The 20,385-nt window shown below is 61.2% G+C and overlaps 3 long non-coding RNA genes across 3 annotated transcripts; all 3 read left to right on the forward strand.

Moving 5' to 3' along the window:
* Positions 1 to 755: 755 nt before the first annotated feature.
* LOC143173055 (uncharacterized) lies at positions 756 to 2,122 on the forward strand. Its single transcript, XR_012997458.1, has 3 exons — positions 756 to 884; positions 1,250 to 1,339; positions 1,896 to 2,122. It is a non-coding gene; the product is annotated as an uncharacterized LOC143173055 (long non-coding RNA).
* Positions 2,123 to 10,599: 8,477 nt separating this feature from the next.
* On the forward strand, positions 10,600 to 11,966 carry LOC143173036 (uncharacterized). Its single transcript, XR_012997451.1, has 3 exons — positions 10,600 to 10,728; positions 11,094 to 11,183; positions 11,740 to 11,966. It is a non-coding gene; the product is annotated as an uncharacterized LOC143173036 (long non-coding RNA).
* A 6,766-nt stretch (positions 11,967 to 18,732) lies between these two features.
* LOC143173035 (uncharacterized) lies at positions 18,733 to 20,099 on the forward strand. Its single transcript, XR_012997450.1, has 3 exons — positions 18,733 to 18,861; positions 19,227 to 19,316; positions 19,873 to 20,099. It is a non-coding gene; the product is annotated as an uncharacterized LOC143173035 (long non-coding RNA).
* The last annotated feature ends 286 nt before the right edge of the window (positions 20,100 to 20,385 follow it).

The raw sequence follows: 20,385 nt of genomic DNA on the forward strand, positions 1-20,385 counted from the left end.
TCTTGCAGTCAGCTGCTCTCTTCTCCCTTCAGGGGCTGCCATCGACCTGCAGAGATCGTCCAGCAGCTCTGCATGGCTCTGCAGGGTGTTTTGGTTCCTGTGTGCTTCACCCCCTTGGGATACCTTTGTGCAGGTACAGTAGCAGAAACCGTCAGTGCTGCTTCTCTTGCCCCTAACAAGGTTGGCGGCAAGCCCTGGGGCGTCTCCCCTCTGGCCAGTGGTATTGCTCAAGGCCACGGCACTGGTCCGGTGCCTGACACCTGGGGTCTCACACAGGGCTTGGCTGCCTAGAAAAGAGCAGTTGCCCTTAGAAGGGGGCTGAGCTGAGCGGAGCTTCCTGCCCACCATCCCTGGTCACTGCTGGGTGGACGAGCTTCTCCTTCGGGACCCCATTTCCCTGCCACAGCTCTGATTGTCCCTCTCCCGATGGGGCACTGGAGGCTGGGGGGAGGCTGCAGAGCTGCTGGCCAAAAAGAGAGTTTTCTTGAAAGCCCTGACTCCGGTGCAGGGTATCGAATGTTTCACACTGGCTGGCTGTTTTCCTCTCTCCCAGGCTGGGAAGGCGGCCGGGCGCTTCTGCCCGCTTCCCAACACGCCATTCGTTTCGAGCACAAGCACAGCCCACAGGCGCGGTGCCACCTGTGGTGCTGGCTGCACGGGAGCGCAGCGGGCCCCATCACGCCCTCGCGTTCATTGCTCTTGCCCTCTGCTTTCAGCCGGCTGCTTCCCCAGGATACTGCTGGCCTTTCCAAGGGTCTCGGACCGAGGTGCTAATCCGGCTGCCTGCACAAATACGACCGACGGCCGTCACCATACAGCACACCTCAAAGAGAGCCTCTCCGCTGGGGACTGTCAGTAGCGCCCCCCGAGATTTCACTGTCTCTGTAAGTCTCTGCCGGGCACTGGGGGCTGGGACCTGGCCGCGGGGAAAAGCTGTAACGGGGACTTGCCGCTCTCTGCGCGTCTGCCGAGATTCGTGCGCTTCCAAGCACTGCCGTTCCCTGAGGGGACATTTCAAGGGACATGGCGAGGTGGTGTCACCCCTCCTAAGACTTGCTCAGTGCGTTTTGGCCCAGCACCTCCGGGTCCCTGAGCAACACACGAGGAGGAGACTCAGCCCCACCACATCCTGCACCAGACCACGCTGGAGCCGCAGGAGTGGGGTGCAGATCGCGGGCCCGGATCTGGCATGAGCGTTTCCTCGTGGTCGGGTCGAGCCTGACCTGCTCCCCTGTGCTTTGTCTCCAAGGGACTGGATGAGGAAGGCAAGGACGAAACTCTGCTGGGGACATTCACCTACACCGTGCAGAAAGAGCCGACCCAGACCTTCCCTCTGCAGGTACAGTGCGTGCGTGTGGGCAAGAGGCCAGGGCAGAAACGCCGGTTTGCCAGCAAGTCGCTTGCAGAAGGAGTGTGGACGGTCCCTGCCAGGGCAGGGGCCCGACCCTGGCCGAGAGAAACACTGGCAGGATCAGGAGGGAGAGGGGCATCCGGCAGGGCGGCAAAAGCAGGACAAAGGCCGCGCTGGCCCCACAGCCGTGTGGGTCCCTGGAGCTGCCTGGCTGCACCCGCCGGGCAGGCTGTGGCAGGGAGGACGCTCAGCGCCTTGCCCCAGCAGCAGGACTTTCCCCGGGCCCCGCTTCCCTGGCACCAGCGAGCCTCAGGTTTCCACAGCTGCCCGCCACGCTCTCTGAGGCCGGGCAATTGCTCTGCAGGGGCACAGGGGTCCTTTGCCGCCTGGGTGGGAGAAGGGAAGGAGGGAGAAGCTGCCTCGCCAGCCAGGGCGGGAGCTGGTCCCGGAGCAGGGGCCGGGCTGGCAGAGGAAGACACGCGGAGCCTGCTCTCACTCTTTACACCCCAGGAGTGACGCTGCTTTTTGCCGTGTTTCTTTGCAGGATGGCATCCCCAGCGCCTTTTGGTTTTTGAAACTTGTCATACAGAGCAACTGGGGAAAACCAGGATACACCTGCATTTTTCGAGTGCAGGTGCATGGGAAGATCGTGGGAACGCATGCCATCGGCCAGACGCGTGTGGAGACCTTCCGCCAATAAGAATTAAAGAGGAAAATGGAGACACAGGCCAGAGGGATGTGGCTGTTATTCTGGTGCAGAGCAATGTCGTTTCAGAGGCCCTCTCAAAGCTGCCAACTTCTGCCTTTCGCAGGCTGAGGCCTTCCTCTGGCGTTCCGCTTCCTCTCCACCATGGGGATGCTTCCTAACCGAGCAAAAGGAGACGATGCTCCCGTAGCCTTTCCTTGCCTAAGTTCCTTGACAAAATCCTTTGGCACGAGGGCCGTCCCCCCATCTCGCCCCAGGAAGGAGTCATAGAATCATAGAATCATTAAGGTTGGAAAAGACCTCTAAGATCATCGAGTCCAACCGTCGACCCAACACCACCATGCCCACTAAACCACGTCGCTAAGCACCTCATCTACACGTCTTTTAAATACGTCCAGGGATGGTGACTCAACCACTTCCCTGGGCAGCCTCTTCCAATGTTTCACCACTCTTTCAGTAAAGAAATTTCTCCTCACGTCCAATCTAAACCTCCCCTGCCGCAACTTGAGGCCATTTCCTCTCGTCCTATCGCTAGTTACTTGGGAGAAGAGACCGACACCCACCTCGCTACAACCTCCTTTCAGGTAGTTGTAGAGCGCAGTAAGGTCTCCCCTGAGCCTCCTTTTCTCCAGGCTAAACAACCCCAGTTCCCGCAGACGCTCCTCAGAAGACTTGTTCTCCAGACCCCTCACCAGCCTGTTGCCCTTCTCTGGACACGCTCTAACACCTCGACGTCCTTCTTGTAGTGAGGGGCCCAAAACTGAACACAGTATTCGAGGTGCGGCCTCACCAGTGCCGCGTACAGGGGCACGATCACTTCCCTACTCCTGCTAGCCACACTATTTCTGATACAGAGTCGTTGGAGCCTGGCAGCGTTTGGGGGTCATGGTCCCTAAAGCACGTGCCCATTCCATTTAGGGGGCACCTTGGCTCTGGGGACTCAGCGGCCATGGCTGGGACCCCTGAGGGGTATGAAACTCCAGCACCGAGGGTCCTGCCGGAGTTTCACAGGCCCTGCAGTTGCTCTAGTCCCAGGCCATCGTCGGGTCTAGGGTTTGGCCTTATTGTACACCAGCGTCTGTGACAAACCCAAACCAACTTACTGATTCAGGGAATTTCTCCCCATCTAATTGACTTGCCCACGAGCAACCTATTAACTACTGCTCCTCGTCTTGAAGGAAAGGAAATGCAAGCAAAAACCCTTTGGAGAGACAGCCCTAGCTCCCTTCGGACACCTCTCCCCACAGCAGGCTCCAGGACAGCCATTTTCTTCCCCTCTCCCCTCCCACCCTGACATGTCCGCTCCTCTCGTCAGCCCTCTGATTGGTTCAGACTCCTCTGATTGGTTCAGAGCCACAACACCCTTCTCTGATTGGCTGTGCTCTGCACGTGGTGGGTGGGGTCGGTTCTGTCCCTTGCCGAGCTGACTGGAGCCGGCTGTGACTGGCTCAGGGAAGTCCCAGACGTCCTCTTGCACAGCTCGGTCTTCAGCACCCCAGGGCACTGTGAGCCGCCACCTCGGGGCTGGATGCACAGGACGGGGAAGCTGGGCAAAGCAACAGCCCCAGAGCCTGGGAAACCCACCATGAGTGCAGAATAGGCTCAGTTCTGCCTGAGCCTGCCTGAGAAAATGAGCGTAAGTTCAACGCTGCCTTTCACCCCATGTTTGCACCAAGCCTGCCTGGCTCGGCCGGGACCTACGGCCCTGCAGAACCAGCGTCATCCTGCCCCGACAGAGGCCTGGGGCCACCCCTGCTACGTGACCATGTGGAGCTGGCTACCGTGTCCATGTCTTTGTGGGATACTGTAGCGACCACGGGGCACCCCAGTATGGTGGAGGCCGAGAGGCCAAAGCCTTGTGCCACCCTCCTTCCCCAGCCACGCCGTCAGTGCCCTGCCTGCGAGGGGATCCTGCCCGGCCCTCCATCCCCGGCTCCCAGGGTGCAGCCAGCACCCCTCCTCTCCAGGGCATAACTCTGGCCCTGGCCCTGCCCCACGGGGAGGGAGTGCGTAGGACCAGCGCCCACCTCCCCGCAGGGGTCTGGCACACGCCCTGACCGGCGTCCTCAGGAAGAGTCCTCAGGCTTTTCTCTGGTTTCTTTGCCCAGGGTTGGTCTTCAGCATTGCTTACAGCCTGGCAATGGCCGTGCTTTCCCTCCAGAGATGCCTCAGCACAGGCATCTCCACCCTGTGAGTACAACACGTGGCCGGTGTGGACACGGAGACAGGGGGTGCCGGTGGGTCAGGGCGAGCAGGGGGAGGCTGGAGGTGCTCCCCACCAGGAGAACCCCTGGCTCCCCGATAAATTGCTGCTCCTCAATTGTAAGAGAAAGTCCCCCTGCGCAGGGCTCTGCCCTTGAGCACTGCTAACACCAAGACTCCTTCTTTTTCAGGAAGGCAATCATCACCCTGAGAAAGCAGAGGCTCTTCACGATCCTTTTCTTGATGAGCCTAGCTGCTCTTGGTGAGTATTTGCCCACTGTCAGCGGAGACATGGAGGCGCGGGGTGTGAGCTTCAGCGTGAGGGAGAGGCGCTGGAGCGCCAGTGAGGCCTTTCCAACCTCCCACTTCTGGGGCTAAGGGAGCTCCCGAGATCCTCACTACACACAGATCCCACCCGGCCCCAGAGCTGACACTATGGGTGCAGGTTTGTGGGGACTAGTGGGGGCCCACATGGGGTGCAGCCATGTCTGGGACCCGTGACGAGTGTCTGAGATGTGTGAGGAGGCCTGAGCAGTCTGACCGCCGGGGAGGGGGGACATCCTGGCTCAGCTCCCCATGCCCCTGTGCACTCCCAGGCACAGCCCTCCGCTTCTGCCTTCTGCTGCTCTTTGAGAGCCACCGTTCCCCCACCCCGAAACTCCAACACCCAGCCAGCTCCCACCTGAATGCTGTACACACAAACATCTGTCTTTGTCACAGGCGATTTGCCCAGTTCAGCTCTACATCTTCAACAGCAAGGGTATGGACCTACACCCATTCATCGCAGTCTGATGTCAACTCTGAAGCCTCAAGCTGACGGTTCCACCGTCACCCCCGTTACTCTGCTAAGTATAGCAACAGGAGGCCTGAAGACCAGTGTAATGTCCCTCTCACTCCAGTGGGTGCAGCCTTGCAGGGAAAGCTTGGGCACCTCTGCTCTCCTTCCACCTTGCTTTCCTCACTTGCCTTTGAATGCAATGTGGGAATAGGCAAGTTCAGGTGCACAATTACATTGTCGTCAAGCTGATTCACAGGACAGGGTGGGGGAGGTTGGTGGGCTGCTGCCCCACAGTTCCACTGCCACCGTCCTCTGTTGGCAGGGAAATGGGACCACGTTGGTGCAAGCTTCATTTCCCATGGAAGACTGTCAGAAATGCTTGGAAGAAAAGCATCTGCTCAGCTGTCTGCAAGAGGATGGCTGTAACCTTAGAATCATACAGTGACTGAGGTTGGCAGGGACCTGTGCACAGCAGCCCCTTGGCACATGCCTGGGGCCACTTTGGTGGCCAGAGCTCCCCATGACAATGTGGAGCCAGAGGGGCTGAGCAAGCCAAAGCCCCATGCAGCCTCAGCCCACTGTCACCCAGAGCCAGCGCCCCCTCCTTGCCCCATGGGGACCCCCCTGGCCGGCAGGGTTTGCCCTGCCCAGGCAGGGGGAAGGCGGGAGGCCCTGCTCGGGATCCTCCCTAACCCTGTGCTGCTATCCCAGATGCTCAGTGTCCTCGGAGCGCCCTGTGCCCCCATGCAGGGACCTTCCTGGTCCCCCGAGAGACTACAAAACACACAGCAAACACCCTCCCTTCTCTAAACAGGCTGTGGTGGGTTGACCCCAGCAGACCGATGCCCAGCCAGTCCCCGGGCAATGGCTGCTTTGGAAAGCCCAAAGGCCCAGGCTTTATTGCGGAGCATGGCGTTACATGGCATGGAATAGCCCTGTGGTCAATTTGGGTCGGCTGCCCCTGCTGTGTCCCCTCCCAGCCTCTTGCCCACCCGCACAGCCTTCTCGCTCAGGGACACACGGAGAGAAACAGAGGAAGCCTTGGCGCTCTGCAAGCACTGTTCAGCATCAGCTACACCGTTGGTGTGTTTTCAACACCGTCTAGTCACAAGTGCAAAACACAGTGCCGAGTGGGCGGCGGGGTCTCTCCCTGCCCCCCGCCCCCTGGTAGCTCCATCTGTGATGTCACAGCCATGACCTCACACCGTGCGGGGCCAGGCCTCTGTGAAGTCAACCTGGCCGCCCTGCACCATGGCACTGTGGGCCACAACCTCCTGCCTGGAAGGAGCTCGCCGTGTCCTGGTGGCTGTGTGCCCGTGGCAGGTGTTCTCCTCCCGGCAATCAGTTTGGGGCTCTCGCCCAAGTGGCCTCCCCTGGGCAGGCAACACTCCTGCAGTGGAAGGAGGACACACGAGCTTGCAGGGGAGCTTCATTTCTCCCAAGATGAGGAGGAGAAAGTCTCCTGCAAGAGCGCAAGGTGCTGCCCTGTCAAGGAGGACAGCCGGCAGCAACATGGACCGATGTGCAGCTGGGCCCACTCAGGTCCTCAAGAGCAGGTACAAGGGTTTGTTCCTCCTGGGGACATCCGCTGGCAGGTAGGACCCACAGAGCCTAAAGGGGGGCTGGGGGGACACGATGGAGAAGCCGGCGAGCGCTGTGGGCAGCGCAGCAGTCCCAGGGCTTGGGAAACCCGCCGTGAGTGGGAGTCCTGGTGGGCGTCTGCTGAGGAAGAGAAGCCTTGGGGGGTGTTTCGGAGGGGGCTCTGGCCCTCGTGCTGCAGAGGCCCTGGGAAGAGGTGGGGGCTTTGGAGGAGGGCAGCTGCTCCCCTCTCCCCAAAGAGCACCAGGCCTCTGAGACGCCTGCCCAGGGGCAGGTTGCTGCTATGGGGGCCGGGGGGCAGTCGGGGTAAGAAGCGGCTGTGCCACCCTGCTCTGCTGCTTCTTCTGCCCTGTCTCACCACGGCGGGGACGTCTCCTGGGAGGCCTCCCAAAGCCCGTCTTCTGGCTAGGGCCTTGGCTCACGTGGCATGGAGATGGTGCAAAACAGTGCCCCGTCTTTTTCCTCCCATAGGTGCGCCCTCTCTCAGGAGGACCAGGGCACCAGCTGGAAAGGGCCAGCATGCTGCAGCTGCAGCGCTGCAGAAGATGAGCGTAAGTTCAGCGCTGCCTTTCACCCCATGTTTGCACCAAGCCTGCCTGGCTCGGCCGGGACCTACGGCCCTGCAGAACCAGCGTCATCCTGCCCCGACAGAGGCCTGGGGCCACCCCTGCTACGTGACCATGTGGAGCTGGCTACCGTGTCCATGTCTTTGTGGGATACTGTAGCGACCACGGGGCACCCCAGTATGGTGGAGGCCGAGAGGCCAAAGCCTTGTGCCACCCTCCTTCCCCAGCCACGCCGTCAGTGCCCTGCCTGCGAGGGGATCCTGCCCGGCCCTCCATCCCCGGCTCCCAGGGTGCAGCCAGCACCCCTCCTCTCCAGGGCATAACTCTGGCCCTGGCCCTGCCCCACGGGGAGGGAGTGCGTAGGACCAGCGCCCACCTCCCCGCAGGGGTCTGGCACACGCCCTGACGGGCGTCCTCAGGAAGAGTCCTCAGGCTTTTCTCTGGTTTCTTTGCCCAGGGTTGGTCTTCAGCATTGCTTACAGCCTGGCAATGGCCGTGCTTTCCCTCCAGAGACGCCTCAGCACAGGCATCTCCACCCTGTGAGTACAACACGTGGCCGGTGTGGACACGGAGACAGGGGGTGCCGGTGGGTCAGGGCGAGCAGGGGGAGGCTGGAGGTGCTCCCCACCAGGAGAACCCCTGGCTCCCCGATAAATTGCTGCTCCTCAATTGTAAGAGAAAGTCCCCCTGCGCAGGGCTCTGCCCTTGAGCACTGCTAACACCAAGACTCCTTCTTTTTCAGGAAGGCAATCATCACCCTGAGAAAGCAGAGGCTCTTCACGATCCTTTTCTTGATGAGCCTAGCTGCTCTCGGTGAGTATTCACCTGCTGTCAGCAGAGGCACAGAGGCACAGAGGCGCGGGGTGTGAGCTTCAGCGTGAGGGAGAGGCGCTGGAGCGCCCGTGAGGCCCTTCCAACCTCCCACTTTTGCGGGTCTGGGAGGTCACAAGGTGATCGCTGCAGGCAGATGAAATGGGGCGTAGCTGTGGGGTGCCAAGCCTGCCCGGGAACCAGGGCTGTGCAGAGCCCCAAGGCCCAAGGAAGGAGTCCCTGCTTGGAGCTGCAGCCTCTCTCTGCACCCCTTCCCCATGTCCTCAGCCAGCCTCTCGCCATGCTGGCGTGGGAGGAGACCGCACGACTACAGGGGTGCTAGAAATGCTAGTCAAGTAACTCCCTCGGTGATGTGAATTACAGCTGGTGCCTGCTGCGGGACCTCGCTGCTCGTGTGGATGCTGTGGGCAAAGAATGTGCCACAGGTCAGTGGAACAGGAAAGTCCTGCAAAGGAGCACTGCTGGCGGTGGGTGGGTAAACGCCCAGTCCTCCGGTTCCAGGCAGTGACCCACAGGAGCACCAGCAGCTTCTGCTGTGCCTTCCTAGAGCCCGCTGGCTCTGGAAAGCCCAGGCAGCTCTGGGACTCAAACGGAGAGCCTTTCCCTTTCAGGTGCTGCTGGGGCAGCCTGCAGCCGAGCTGAGGTCCCTGCGGTAAGAGCCCTCTCCTTTCTCCAGACCTGCAGCACGTTTGGTGGGGTAGTGGCAGGCGCGCCCATGCCATTTGCACTCATTTGCACAGCGCCCAGGGCTCGTGCCTTTCGCTCCTGCCTGGGCCTTCTGCTAAACCTGGAGGGGAAGGGAAGCACTTGCAAGCTAGGGAGAAAAGGGGGCTCGAGCGCCTCTGTCTCTGCTCCTGCCGAGCTTGGAGGCTCCAGGAGGGGCTGGGCAGCCCTCTGACAAGATCTGCTTTCCCGGTGTCTGCAGGAACACGCTCGCTGTGTGGGAGGAACAATCCCAAGAGATGCAACAGCTGAGAGTTGAGGTGGCGCGCCTGGCTGCAGAGATCGGCACTGTGAAGAAGGTGATCCTGCACTTCGGGAAAGAGGGCTGGGACGAGCAGGGCCCCGCACAAGGCCCCTCCTGGGCCAGTTGGTGGGCTTTTCCTGCTCAGCCCACACACCCGTCCCTTGCCAGGGGTTGCTGGTTGAGCTTCTCCGCTGTAAAGCCCCTTCTCCTGGCCAGGTCTGACGTGGTCGTTTCCCCTGTTCCGTTGTGTCTTTCTCAGGAGGTTCAGCAAATGAGAGAGGCAATGTCTGCAACCCCAGAGATGTCTGACTGGGCTCTGAAAGGCGCAGGTAAGGATGGACACAGGCAGGCAGGGCTCGTCGCGCTGGGCTTGTGCTTGGCGCTCCCAAAAGGAGGCTGCGCTGCAGGCTCTGCTCTCCAAAGCACAGGGAGATGGGACAAAACCAGAGGGCCCAAGAGCACGACTATGGCCAAGCGGCTCCCTTGGGCTCACCGCAGTCCCGCCTTTGGGACCCTCGCTGGAGCACCGGCCAAGCCCCTGACAGCATTTCTGCCCTCTCCCACTCCATGGAGCTTCCCTGGGGAACGAAAGCGAGCGGCCGGGTCGTCCTTTGCTGTCCACGCAGCGGGGCCTCGGCTTGGGTGTGCAGCCCTTCACGTCGGGGCTTGCTGTCTCCCAGCACCCGCAGACCTTCTCTCTGTGCGGCTGGGAGAGAGACGCCATCACCGGGCACAGGGATCCCCTCCTCTCCTGGGGCACCTCCAAGGGTGCGGTGCTGCGTGCGGGGCTGGCAGGCAGCCTTAGAAGTCACCCGCAGCCACCAGGTCCTCTGAGCCTGGGGCCTCTTGCAGTCAGCTGCTCTCTTCTCCCTTCAGGGGCTGCCATCGACCTGCAGAGATCGTCCAGCAGCTCTGCATGGCTCTGCAGGGTGTTTTGGTTCCTGTGTGCTTCACCCCCTCGGGATACCTTTGTGCAGGTACAGTAGCAGAAACCGTCAGTGCTGCTTCTCTTGCCCCTAACAAGGTTGGCGGCAAGCCCTGGGGCGTCTCCCCTCTGGCCAGTGGTATTGCTCAAGGCCACGGCACTGGTCCGGTGCCTGACACCTGGGGTCTCACACAGGGCTTGGCTGCCTAGAAAAGAGCAGTTGCCCTTAGAAGGGGGCTGAGCTGAGCGGAGCTTCCTGCCCACCATCCCTGGTCACTGCTGGGTGGACGAGCTTCTCCTTCGGGACCCCATTTCCCTGCCACAGCTCTGATTGTCCCTCTCCCGATGGGGCACTGGAGGCTGGGGGGAGGCTGCAGAGCTGCTGGCCAAAAAGAGAGTTTTCTTGAAAGCCCTGACTCCGGTGCAGGGTATCGAATGTTTCACACTGGCTGGCTGTTTTCCTCTCTCCCAGGCTGGGAAGGCGGCCGGGCGCTTCTGCCCGCTTCCCAACACGCCATTCGTTTCGAGCACAAGCACAGCCCACAGGCGCGGTGCCACCTGTGGTGCTGGCTGCACGGGAGCGCAGCGGGCCCCATCACGCCCTCGCGTTCATTGCTCTTGCCCTCTGCTTTCAGCCGGCTGCTTCCCCAGGATACTGCTGGCCTTTCCAAGGGTCTCGGACCGAGGTGCTAATCCGGCTGCCTGCACAAATACGACCGACGGCCGTCACCATACAGCACACCTCAAAGAGAGCCTCTCCGCTGGGGACTGTCAGTAGCGCCCCCCGAGATTTCACTGTCTCTGTAAGTCTCTGCCGGGCACTGGGGGCTGGGACCTGGCCGCGGGGAAAAGCTGTAACGGGGACTTGCCGCTCTCTGCGCGTCTGCCGAGATTCGTGCGCTTCCAAGCACTGCCGTTCCCTGAGGGGACATTTCAAGGGACATGGCGAGGTGGTGTCACCCCTCCTAAGACTTGCTCAGTGCGTTTTGGCCCAGCACCTCCGGGTCCCTGAGCAACACACGAGGAGGAGACTCAGCCCCACCACATCCTGCACCAGACCACGCTGGAGCCGCAGGAGTGGGGTGCAGATCGCGGGCCCGGATCTGGCATGAGCGTTTCCTCGTGGTCGGGTCGAGCCTGACCTGCTCCCCTGTGCTTTGTCTCCAAGGGACTGGATGAGGAAGGCAAGGACGAAACTCTGCTGGGGACATTCACCTACACCGTGCAGAAAGAGCCGACCCAGACCTTCCCTCTGCAGGTACAGTGCGTGCGTGTGGGCAAGAGGCCAGGGCAGAAACGCCGGTTTGCCAGCAAGTCGCTTGCAGAAGGAGTGTGGACGGTCCCTGCCAGGGCAGGGGCCCGACCCTGGCCGAGAGAAACACTGGCAGGATCAGGAGGGAGAGGGGCATCCGGCAGGGCGGCAAAAGCAGGACAAAGGCCGCGCTGGCCCCACAGCCGTGTGGGTCCCTGGAGCTGCCTGGCTGCACCCGCCGGGCAGGCTGTGGCAGGGAGGACGCTCAGCGCCTTGCCCCAGCAGCAGGACTTTCCCCGGGCCCCGCTTCCCTGGCACCAGCGAGCCTCAGGTTTCCACAGCTGCCCGCCACGCTCTCTGAGGCCGGGCAATTGCTCTGCAGGGGCACAGGGGTCCTTTGCCGCCTGGGTGGGAGAAGGGAAGGAGGGAGAAGCTGCCTCGCCAGCCAGGGCGGGAGCTGGTCCCGGAGCAGGGGCCGGGCTGGCAGAGGAAGACACGCGGAGCCTGCTCTCACTCTTTACACCCCAGGAGTGACGCTGCTTTTTGCCGTGTTTCTTTGCAGGATGGCATCCCCAGCGCCTTTTGGTTTTTGAAACTTGTCATACAGAGCAACTGGGGAAAACCAGGATACACCTGCATTTTTCGAGTGCAGGTGCATGGGAAGATCGTGGGAACGCATGCCATCGGCCAGACGCGTGTGGAGACCTTCCGCCAATAAGAATTAAAGAGGAAAATGGAGACACAGGCCAGAGGGATGTGGCTGTTATTCTGGTGCAGAGCAATGTCGTTTCAGAGGCCCTCTCAAAGCTGCCAACTTCTGCCTTTCGCAGGCTGAGGCCTTCCTCTGGCGTTCCGCTTCCTCTCCACCACGGGGATGCTTCCTAACCGAGCAAAAGGAGACGACGCTCCCGTAGCCTTTCCTTGCCTAAGTTCCTTGACAAAATCCTTTGGCACGAGGGCCGTCCCCCCATCTCGCCCCAGGAAGGAGTCATAGAATCATAGAATCATTAAGGTTGGAAAAGACCTCTAAGATCATCGAGTCCAACCGTCGACCCAACACCACCATGCCCACTAAACCACGTCGCTAAGCACCTCATCTACACGTCTTTTAAATACGTCCAGGGATGGTGACTCAACCACTTCCCTGGGCAGCCTCTTCCAATGTTTAACCACTCTTTCAGTAAAGAAATTTCTCCTCACGTCCAATCTAAACCTCCCCTGCCGCAACTTGAGGCCATTTCCTCTCGTCCTATCGCTAGTTACTTGGGAGAAGAGACCGACACCCACCTCGCTACAACCTCCTTTCAGGTAGTTGTAGAGCGCAATAAGGTCTCCCCTGAGCCTCCTTTTCTCCAGGCTAAACAACCCCAGTTCCCGCAGACGCTCCTCAGAAGACTTGTTCTCCAGACCCCTCACCAGCCTCGTTGCCCTTCTCTGGACACGCTCTAACACCTCGACGTCCTTCTTGTAGTGAGGGGCCCAAAACTGAACACAGTATTCGAGGTGCGGCCTCACCAGTGCCGCGTACAGGGGCACGATCACTTCCCTACTCCTGCTAGCCACACTATTTCTGATACAGAGTCGTTGGAGCCTGGCAGCGTTTGGGGGTCATGGTCCCCAAAGCACGTGCCCATTCCATTTAGGGGGCACCTTGGCTCTGGGGACTGGGGTCTAGTGGGAGCCCACATGGGGTGCAGCCATGTCTGGGACCCGTGACGAGTGTCTGAGATGTGTGAGGAGGCCTGAGCAGTCTGACCGCCGGGGAGGGGGGACATCCTGGCTCAGCTCCCCATGCCCCTGTGCACTCCCAGGCACAGCCCTCCGCTTCTGCCTTCTGCTGCTCTTTGAGAGCCACCGTTCCCCCACCCCGAAACTCCAACACCCAGCCAGCTCCCACCTGAATGCTGTACACACAAACATCTGTCTTTGTCACAGGCGATTTGCCCAGTTCAGCTCTACATCTTCAACAGCAAGGGTATGGACCTACACCTATTCATCGCAGACTGATGTCAACTCTGAAGCCTCAAGCTGACGGTTCCACCGTCACCCCCGTTACTCTGCTAAGTATAGCAATAGGAGGCCTGAAGACCAGTGTAATGTCCCTCTCACTCCAGTGGGTGCAGCCTTGCAGGGAAAGCTTGGGCACCTCTGCTCTCCTTCCACCTTGCTTTCCTCACTTGCCTTTGAATGCAATGTGGGAATAGGCAAGTTCAGGTGCACAATTACATTGTCGTCAAGCTGATTCACAGGACAGGGTGGGGGAGGTTGGTGGGCTGCTGCCCCACAGTTCCACTGCCACCGTCCTCTGTTGGCAGGGAAATGGGACCACGTTGGTGCAAGCTTCATTTCCCATGGAAGACTGTCAGAAATGCTTGGAAGAAAAGCATCTGCTCAGCTGTCTGCAAGAGGATGGCTGTAACCTTAGAATCATACAGTGACTGAGGTTGGCAGGGACCTGTGCACAGCAGCCCCTTGGCACATGCCTGGGGCCACTTTGGTGGCCAGAGCTCCCCATGACAATGTGGAGCCAGAGGGGCTGAGCAAGCCAAAGCCCCATGCAGCCTCAGCCCACTGTCACCCAGAGCCAGCGCCCCCTCCTTGCCCCATGGGGACCCCCCTGGCCGGCAGGGTTTGCCCTGCCCAGGCAGGGGGAAGGCGGGAGGCCCTGCTCGGGATCCTCCCTAACCCTGTGCTGCTATCCCAGATGCTCAGTGTCCTCGGAGCGCCCTGTGCCCCCATGCAGGGACCTTCCTGGTCCCCCGAGAGACTACAAAACACACAGCAAACACCCTCCCTTCTCTAAACAGGCTGTGGTGGGTTGACCCCAGCAGACCGATGCCCAGCCAGTCCCCGGGCAATGGCTGCTTTGGAAAGCCCAAAGGCCCAGGCTTTATTGCGGAGCATGGCGTTACATGGCATGGAATAGCCCTGTGGTCAATTTGGGTCGGCTGCCCCTGCTGTGTCCCCTCCCAGCCTCTTGCCCACCCGCACAGCCTTCTCGCTCAGGGACACACGGAGAGAAACAGAGGAAGCCTTGGCGCTCTGCAAGCACTGTTCAGCATCAGCTACACCGTTGGTGTGTTTTCAACACCGTCTAGTCACAAGTGCAAAACACAGTGCCGAGTGGGCGGCGGGGTCTCTCCCTGCCCCCCGCCCCCTGGTAGCTCCATCTGTGATGTCACAGCCATGACCTCACACCGTGCGGGGCCAGGCCTCTGTGAAGTCAACCTGGCCGCCCTGCACCATGGCACTGTGGGCCACAACCTCCTGCCTGGAAGGAGCTCGCCGTGTCCTGGTGGCTGTGTGCCCGTGGCAGGTGTTCTCCTCCCGGCAATCAGTTTGGGGCTCTCGCCCAAGTGGCCTCCCCTGGGCAGGCAACACTCCTGCAGTGGAAGGAGGACACACGAGCTTGCAGGGGAGCTTCATTTCTCCCAAGATGAGGAGGAGAAAGTCTCCTGCAAGAGCGCAAGGTGCTGCCCTGTCAAGGAGGACAGCCGGCAGCAACATGGACCGATGTGCAGCTGGGCCCACTCAGGTCCTCAAGAGCAGGTACAAGGGTTTGTTCCTCCTGGGGACATCCGCTGGCAGGTAGGACCCACAGAGCCTAAAGGGGGGCTGGGGGGACACGATGGAGAAGCCGGCGAGCGCTGTGGGCAGCGCAGCAGTCCCAGGGCTTGGGAAACCCGCCGTGAGTGGGAGTCCTGGTGGGCGTCTGCTGAGGAAGAGAAGCCTTGGGGGGTGTTTCGGAGGGGGCTCTGGCCCTCGTGCTGCAGAGGCCCTGGGAAGAGGTGGGGGCTTTGGAGGAGGGCAGCTGCTCCCCTCTCCCCAAAGAGCACCAGGCCTCTGAGACGCCTGCCCAGGGGCAGGTTGCTGCTATGGGGGCCGGGGGGCAGTCGGGGTAAGAAGCGGCTGTGCCACCCTGCTCTGCTGCTTCTTCTGCCCTGTCTCACCACGGCGGGGACGTCTCCTGGGAGGCCTCCCAAAGCCCGTCTTCTGGCTAGGGCCTTGGCTCGCGTGGCATGGAGATGGTGCAAAACAGTGCCCCGTCTTTTTCCTCCCATAGGTGCGCCCTCTCTCAGGAGGACCAGGGCACCAGCTGGAAAGGGCCAGCATGCTGCAGCTGCAGCGCTGCAGAAGATGAGCGTAAGTTCAGCGCTGCCTTTCACCCCATGTTTGCACCAAGCCTGCCTGGCTCGGCCGGGACCTACGGCCCTGCAGAACCAGCGTCATCCTGCCCCGACAGAGGCCTGGGGCCACCCCTGCTACGTGACCATGTGGAGCTGGCTACCGTGTCCATGTCTTTGTGGGATACTGTAGCGACCACGGGGCACCCCAGTATGGTGGAGGCCGAGAGGCCAAAGCCTTGTGCCACCCTCCTTCCCCAGCCACGCCGTCAGTGCCCTGCCTGCGAGGGGATCCTGCCCGGCCCTCCATCCCCGGCTCCCAGGGTGCAGCCAGCACCCCTCCTCTCCAGGGCATAACTCTGGCCCTGGCCCTGCCCCACGGGGAGGGAGTGCGTAGGACCAGCGCCCACCTCCCCGCAGGGGTCTGGCACACGCCCTGACGGGCGTCCTCAGGAAGAGTCCTCAGGCTTTTCTCTGGTTTCTTTGCCCAGGGTTGGTCTTCAGCATTGCTTACAGCCTGGCAATGGCCGTGCTTTCCCTCCAGAGACGCCTCAGCACAGGCATCTCCACCCTGTGAGTACAACACGTGGCCGGTGTGGACACGGAGACAGGGGGTGCCGGTGGGTCAGGGCGAGCAGGGGGAGGCTGGAGGTGCTCCCCACCAGGAGAACCCCTGGCTCCCCGATAAATTGCTGCTCCTCAATTGTAAGAGAAAGTCCCCCTGCGCAGGGCTCTGCCCTTGAGCACTGCTAACACCAAGACTCCTTCTTTTTCAGGAAGGCAATCATCACCCTGAGAAAGCAGAGGCTCTTCACGATCCTTTTCTTGATGAGCCTAGCTGCTCTCGGTGAGTATTCACCTGCTGTCAGCAGAGGCACAGAGGCACAGAGGCGCGGGGTGTGAGCTTCAGCGTGAGGGAGAGGCGCTGGAGCGCCCGTGAGGCCCTTCCAACCTCCCACCTTTGCGGGTCTGGGAGGTCACAAGGTGATCGCTGCAGGCAGATGAAATGGGGCGTAGCTGTGGGGTGCCAAGCCTGCCCGGGAACCAGGGCTGTGCAGAGCCCCAAGGCCCAAGGAAGGAGTCCCTGCTTGGAGCTGCAGCCTCTCTCTGCACCCCTTCCCCATGTCCTCAGCCAGCCTCTCGCCATGCTGGCGTGGGAGGAGACCGCACGACTACAGGGGTGCTAGAAATGCCAGTCAAGTAACTCCCTCGGTGATGTGAATTACAGCTGGTGCCTGCTGCGGGACCTCGCTGCTCGTGTGGATGCTGTGGGCAAAGAATGTGCCACAGGTCAGTGGAACAGGAAAGTCCTGCAAAGGAGCACTGCTGGCGGTGGGTGGGTAAACGCCCAGTCCTCCGGTTCCAGGCAGTGACCCACAGGAGCACCAGCAGCTTCTGCTGTGCCTTCCTAGAGCCCGCTGGCTCTGGAAAGCCCAGGCAGCTCTGGGACTCAAACGGAGAGCCTTTCCCTTTCAGGTGCTGCTGGGGCAGCCTGCAGCCGAGCTGAGGTCCCTGCGGTAAGAGCCCTCTCCTTTCTCCAGACCTGCAGCACGTTTGGTGGGGTAGTGGCAGGCGCGCCCATGCCATTTGCACTCATTTGCACAGCGCCCAGGGCTCGTGCCTTTCGCTCCTGCCTGGGCCTTCTGCTAAACCTGGAGGGGAAGGGAAGCACTTGCAAGCTAGGGAGAAAAGGGGGCTCGAGCGCCTCTGTCTCTGCTCCTGCCGAGCTTGGAGGCTCCAGGAGGGGCTGGGCAGCCCTCTGACAAGATCTGCTTTCCCGGTGTCTGCAGGAACACGCTCGCTGTGTGGGAGGAACAATCCCAAGAGATGCAACAGCTGAGAGTTGAGGTGGCGCGCCTGGCTGCAGAGATCGGCACTGTGAAGAAGGTGATCCTGCACTTCGGGAAAGAGGGCTGGGACGAGCAGGGCCCCGCACAAGGCCCCTCCTGGGCCAGTTGGTGGGCTTTTCCTGCTCAGCCCACACACCCGTCCCTTGCCAGGGGTTGCTGGTTGAGCTTCTCCGCTGTAAAGCCCCTTCTCCTGGCCAGGTCTGACGTGGTCGTTTCCCCTGTTCCGTTGTGTCTTTCTCAGGAGGTTCAGCAAATGAGAGAGGCAATGTCTGCAACCCCAGAGATGTCTGACTGGGCTCTGAAAGGCGCAGGTAAGGATGGACACAGGCAGGCAGGGCTCGTCGCGCTGGGCTTGTGCTTGGCGCTCCCAAAAGGAGGCTGCGCTGCAGGCTCTGCTCTCCAAAGCACAGGGAGATGGGACAAAACCAGAGGGCCCAAGAGCACGACTATGGCCAAGCGGCTCCCTTGGGCTCACCGCAGTCCCGCCTTTGGGACCCTCGCTGGAGCACCGGCCAAGCCCCTGACAGCATTTCTGCCCTCTCCCACTCCATGGAGCTTCCCTGGGGAACGAAAGCGAGCGGCCGGGTCGTCCTTTGCTGTCCACGCAGCGGGGCCTCGGCTTGGGTGTGCAGCCCTTCACGTCGGGGCTTGCTGTCTCCCAGCACCCGCAGACCTTCTCTCTGTGCGGCTGGGAGAGAGACGCCATCACCGGGCACAGGGATCCCCTCCTCTCCTGGGGCACCTCCAAGGGTGCGGTGCTGCGTGCGGGGCTGGCAGGCAGCCTTAGAAGTCACCCGCAGCCACCAGGTCCTCTGAGCCTGGGGCCTCTTGCAGTCAGCTGCTCTCTTCTCCCTTCAGGGGCTGCCATCGACCTGCAGAGATCGTCCAGCAGCTCTGCATGGCTCTGCAGGGTGTTTTGGTTCCTGTGTGCTTCACCCCCTCGGGATACCTTTGTGCAGGTACAGTAGCAGAAACCGTCAGTGCTGCTTCTCTTGCCCCTAACAAGGTTGGCGGCAAGCCCTGGGGCGTCTCCCCTCTGGCCAGTGGTATTGCTCAAGGCCACGGCACTGGTCCGGTGCCTGACACCTGGGGTCTCACACAGGGCTTGGCTGCCTAGAAAAGAGCAGTTGCCCTTAGAAGGGGGCTGAGCTGAGCGGAGCTTCCTGCCCACCATCCCTGGTCACTGCTGGGTGGACGAGCTTCTCCTTCGGGACCCCATTTCCCTGCCACAGCTCTGATTGTCCCTCTCCCGATGGGGCACTGGAGGCTGGGGGGAGGCTGCAGAGCTGCTGGCCAAAAAGAGAGTTTTCTTGAAAGCCCTGACTCCGGTGCAGGGTATCGAATGTTTCACACTGGCTGGCTGTTTTCCTCTCTCCCAGGCTGGGAAGGCGGCCGGGCGCTTCTGCCCGCTTCCCAACACGCCATTCGTTTCGAGCACAAGCACAGCCCACAGGCGCGGTGCCACCTGTGGTGCTGGCTGCACGGGAGCGCAGCGGGCCCCATCACGCCCTCGCGTTCATTGCTCTTGCCCTCTGCTTTCAGCCGGCTGCTTCCCCAGGATACTGCTGGCCTTTCCAAGGGTCTCGGACCGAGGTGCTAATCCGGCTGCCTGCACAAATACGACCGACGGCCGTCACCATACAGCACACCTCAAAGAGAGCCTCTCCGCTGGGGACTGTCAGTAGCGCCCCCCGAGATTTCACTGTCTCTGTAAGTCTCTGCCGGGCACTGGGGGCTGGGACCTGGCCGCGGGGAAAAGCTGTAACGGGGACTTGCCGCTCTCTGCGCGTCTGCCGAGATTCGTGCGCTTCCAAGCACTGCCGTTCCCTGAGGGGACATTTCAAGGGACATGGCGAGGTGGTGTCACCCCTCCTAAGACTTGCTCAGTGCGTTTTGGCCCAGCACCTCCGGGTCCCTGAGCAACACACGAGGAGGAGACTCAGCCCCACCACATCCTGCACCAGACCACGCTGGAGCCGCAGGAGTGGGGTGCAGATCGCGGGCCCGGATCTGGCATGAGCGTTTCCTCGTGGTCGGGTCGAGCCTGACCTGCTCCCCTGTGCTTTGTCTCCAAGGGACTGGATGAGGAAGGCAAGGACGAAACTCTGCTGGGGACATTCACCTACACCGTGCAGAAAGAGCCGACCCAGACCTTCCCTCTGCAGGTACAGTGCGTGCGTGTGGGCAAGAGGCCAGGGCAGAAACGCCGGTTTGCCAGCAAGTCGCTTGCAGAAGGAGTGTGGACGGTCCCTGCCAGGGCAGGGGCCCGACCCTGGCCGAGAGAAACACTGGCAGGATCAGGAGGGAGAGGGGCATCCGGCAGGGCGGCAAAAGCAGGACAAAGGCCGCGCTGGCCCCACAGCCGTGTGGGTCCCTGGAGCTGCCTGGCTGCACCCGCCGGGCAGGCTGTGGCAGGGAGGACGCTCAGCGCCTTGCCCCAGCAGCAGGACTTTCCCCGGGCCCCGCTTCCCTGGCACCAGCGAGCCTCAGGTTTCCACAGCTGCCCGCCACGCTCTCTGAGGCCGGGCAATTGCTCTGCAGGGGCACAGGGGTCCTTTGCCGCCTGGGTGGGAGAAGGGAAGGAGGGAGAAGCTGCCTCGCCAGCCAGGGCGGGAGCTGGTCCCGGAGCAGGGGCCGGGCTGGCAGAGGAAGACACGCGGAGCCTGCTCTCACTCTTTACACCCCAGGAGTGACGCTGCTTTTTGCCGTGTTTCTTTGCAGGATGGCATCCCCAGCGCCTTTTGGTTTTTGAAACTTGTCATACAGAGCAACTGGGGAAAACCAGGATACACCTGCATTTTTCGAGTGCAGGTGCATGGGAAGATCGTGGGAACGCATGCCATCGGCCAGACGCGTGTGGAGACCTTCCGCCAATAAGAATTAAAGAGGAAAATGGAGACACAGGCCAGAGGGATGTGGCTGTTATTCTGGTGCAGAGCAATGTCGTTTCAGAGGCCCTCTCAAAGCTGCCAACTTCTGCCTTTCGCAGGCTGAGGCCTTCCTCTGGCGTTCCGCTTCCTCTCCACCACGGGGATGCTTCCTAACCGAGCAAAAGGAGACGACGCTCCCGTAGCCTTTCCTTGCCTAAGTTCCTTGACAAAATCCTTTGGCACGAGGGCCGTCCCCCCATCTCGCCCCAGGAAGGAGTCATAGAATCATAGAATCATTAAGGTTGGAAAAGACCTCTAAGATCATCGAGTCCAACCGTCGACCCAACACCACCATGCCCACTAA

This window comes from Aptenodytes patagonicus, chromosome Z (assembly GCF_965638725.1).
Source record: "Aptenodytes patagonicus chromosome Z, bAptPat1.pri.cur, whole genome shotgun sequence".
Taxonomy (NCBI): Eukaryota; Metazoa; Chordata; class Aves; order Sphenisciformes; family Spheniscidae; genus Aptenodytes; species Aptenodytes patagonicus.